This window comes from Tachyglossus aculeatus, chromosome 3, assembly GCF_015852505.1.
Source record: "Tachyglossus aculeatus isolate mTacAcu1 chromosome 3, mTacAcu1.pri, whole genome shotgun sequence".
Lineage (NCBI taxonomy): Eukaryota > Metazoa > Chordata > Mammalia > Monotremata > Tachyglossidae > Tachyglossus > Tachyglossus aculeatus.
Window position 1 is genome coordinate 334568 of NC_052068.1, and position 3559 is coordinate 338126.

Here is a 3559-nt window from a genome sequence, read left to right on the forward strand (position 1 = left end):
ATTAGGTTGGACACAGTCCTTGTCCCTCATGGGGCTCACACTCTTAATCCCCATTTTAAAAATCAGGTAACCGAGGCCCAGAGGAATTAAGTGACTTGTCCAAGGTCACACAGCAGACATGGAGTGGATCTGGGATTAGAACCCAGGTCCTTCTGACTCCCAGTCCTGTGCTCTAACCACTAAGCCACGCTGCTTCTCGTAACGTACTCTGCACAGAATAAATATGCAATAAATACCACTGATAGATTGATGGATTGATTACGGATCATGCCTTCGGACTGTAAGCTCATTGCGGGAAGAGAACATGTCTACCAACTCTGTTGTTTTGTCTTGTCTTGTTTTTGCTATCGAATCACCTCAGACCCACAGCAATGCCATGGATGCATCTCCCCCAGAACGCCCCAACTCCATCTGCCATCATTCTGGTAGTGTATCCATAGAGTATTCTTGGTAAAAATATGGAAGTGGTTTACCATTGCCTCCTTCTGTGAAGTAAATTTGAGTATCCCCCCTTGACTCTCCAGCATTCTGCTGCGGTGGGTTTTGACTTGTAGCAGAGTGTCTTCGACTCGCTAGCCACTGCCCAAGCTAGGAATGGAATGGGTAGGCCTCTGCTTGACTCTCCCTCTCATAGTCAAGACTGGTAGAGTAATGGAAACTCTCCAGTGTGACCCTGAAAGGGGTGCTGTACTTTCCCAAATAATAATAATGATGACATTTATTAAGTGCTTACTATGTGCAAAGCACTGTTCTAAGCGCTGGGTGGATACAAGGTGATCAGGTTGTCCCACATGGGACTCACAGTCTTCACCCCCGTTTTACAGATGAGGTAACTGAGGCCCAGAGAAGTGAAGTGACTTGCCCGAAGTCACACAGCTGACAAGTGGCGGAGCCGGGATTTGAACCCATGACCTCTGACTCCAAAGCCCGTGCTCTTTCCACTGAGCCACGCTGCTTCCCAAATGCTTAGTATAGTGCTCTGCATACAGTAAGCACTCATTAAATATGACTGATTGATTGATTGATTGGTTGTTCTGCTCTTCCTGATTTGCATTCATGTTCTCAGGGAGCCCATCCACTCTCAAGGCTTTAGCCCCCTCCTCTCTGTAGATGACTTCCAAGTCTCTCTCTCTAAAGAGAGATAATCCCTGCCCACACTGGGCTTACAGTCTAGAAGGGGGGGAGACAGACATCAAAACAAGTAAAGAGGCATCAATATAAATGAATAGAATTATAGACATATGCACATCAAAACAAGTAAACAGGCATCAAAATAAATATAATTATAGATATATACGTATATACATAAGAACTGTGGGGCAGGGGGAACAAAGGGAGCGAGTCAAGGTGATGTGGAAGGGAGGGGGAACCTGAGGAAAATCAATCAATCTTATTTATTGAGCGCTTACTGTGTGCAGAGCACTGTACTAAGCACTTGGGAAGTACAAGTTGGCAACATATAGAGACAGTCCCTACCCAACAGTGGGCTCACAGTCTAAAAGGGGGAGACAGAGAACAAAACCAAACTGAAAAGGGGGGCTTAGTCTGGGAAGCCCTCTTGGAGGAGGTGTACCTTCAGTAGGGCTTTCAAAGGGGGAAGAGTGATTGCTTGGCAGATTAGAGAAGGGACAGCATTCGAGGCCAGAGGAAGGAGATGGGCGAGGGGACAATGGCGAGATAGGCGAGACCAAGGCACAGTGAGAAGGTCAGCACCAGAGGAGCGGAGTGTGCAGGCTGGGATGGAGAAGGAGAGAAGGGAGGTGAGGTAAGAGGGTCCAGGTGATGGAGAGCTTTGAAGCCAAGAGTGAAGAGTTTTAGCATGCTATGGATGTTGATGGGCAACCACGGGAGATTTTTGAGGAGGGGGGTGACAAGCCCTGAATGTTTCTGTAGAACGATAATCCACCTCCTCTCACCTCCAGGGCATCCCCACTTGCATGTCCCACTGGCACCTCAAGTGCAGTAAATGTGAATGCTCCTCCTCCTCCTCGAGGCCTCACTGCCATTTCATTCATTCAATCCTATTTATTGAGAGCTTACTGTGTGCAGGGCACTGTACTAAGCACTTGGAAAGTATAATTTGGCAACAGAGATATTCCCTACCCAACAACGGGCTCACAGTCTAGAAGAATAATAGTGGCTTTTTTAAGCACTTTACTACGTGCCAAGCACGGTTCTAAGAGCCGGGATAGATACAAGGTAATCAGGTTGTCCCTTGTGGGTCTCACAGTCTTAATCCCCATTTTACAGATGAGGTAACAGAGGCACAGAAGTGAAGTGGCTTTCCCAAGGTCCGCAGCCACGTGCAACTCTCACAGTCAGTCCCCAGCTATGTTTCACTCTCACAGTTGGTCTCCAGCCATGTTTGACTCTCACAGTCAGTCCTGGGCCACATCCTGGGGGTTCTTCTCACACCGCATCTCCTGACTCTCCTCCTCCTTCCCCACCTGAACTGCTATCCCCCTGATCTGACCACTGGGCTTGTCCCTCTGTCCACTGCTCTGGTCATCACGCAGTGCACTGGTCAGGGGGCCGCATGGACACGAAACTTGTTGATAGGGAAGGATTTGGGTGGAAAAGTTGCCAACTTGCCCTGGTGCCCGGGTAGTCAGGAAGCCAGGAGCTGGGGAGAGCCCCTCTTCTGGTCGGTAGAAGGAGTTGGGAAGAGAACTGGTTATTTTCTCTGCTGCTGCCTGGATCTAAGTACAATACAAGTTCTATTTTATCAGCATCAATCGCATTTATTGAGCGCTTACTATGTGCAGAGCACTGTACTAAGCGCTTGGGAAGTACAAATTGGCAACATATAGAGACAGTCCCTACCCAACAGTGGGCTCACAGTCTAAAAGGGGGAGACAGAGAACAAAACCAAACATACTAACAAAATAAAATAAATAGAATAAATATGTACAAATAAAATGAATAAATAGAGTAAAAAAATATGTACAAACATGTATACATATATACAGGTGCTGTGGGGAAGGGAAGGAGGTAAGATGGGGGGGATGGAGAGGGGGCACTATTTTACTGTCCCAAGTGCTCAGAACTGTGCTCTGCCCACAGTAAGTGCTTAATAAATATGACTGAATGGATGAATAAGCAGCCCACCTCAGGGTTGTCCAGGGGCTGGGTCGGAAGTAGCCCACCGCAGGGCTTCCCCACCTCAGGGTTGCCCCAGGGGTTGGGTCAGGGGCAGCCCAGCTCAAGGTTGTCTTTGTCCCAGGGGCTGGGGTGGGAGCGGCCCAGCTAGGGGTTGTCCAGCTGCCGGATGAGAAGCAGCCCACCCCAGGGTTGTCCCAGGGCCTGGGTCGGGAGCGGGCCGGCTCAGAATCGTCTCAGGGGCCAGGGTCATGAAAGAACCGGCTCAAGCTTATGTGGGCATCTTCCAACAGAGTTGGAATCGACAGCTCTTTGCCAGCAGTTCCTCTCAGCTCCTGGTGGCCCCTGGAGCCCTGAGGGGTAAGCGGGCTCCAAACTGGCCAGGGAGGAACTCACCCCTCTCTCCTTTCCTTCTAGATAAATTGCAGCACAAAGCAGAGAAACCAAGGGCCGATGGCGC

General features: G+C 49.3%; 1 non-coding gene across 1 annotated transcript; it reads right to left on the reverse strand.

The window, feature by feature from the left end:
• Nucleotides 1–546: 546 nt before the first annotated feature.
• LOC119926039 lies at nt 547–683 on the reverse strand. Its single transcript, XR_005449957.1, has one exon. It is a non-coding gene; the product is annotated as a small nucleolar RNA SNORA7 (small nucleolar RNA).
• Between the last annotated feature and the right edge of the window lie 2876 nt (nt 684–3559).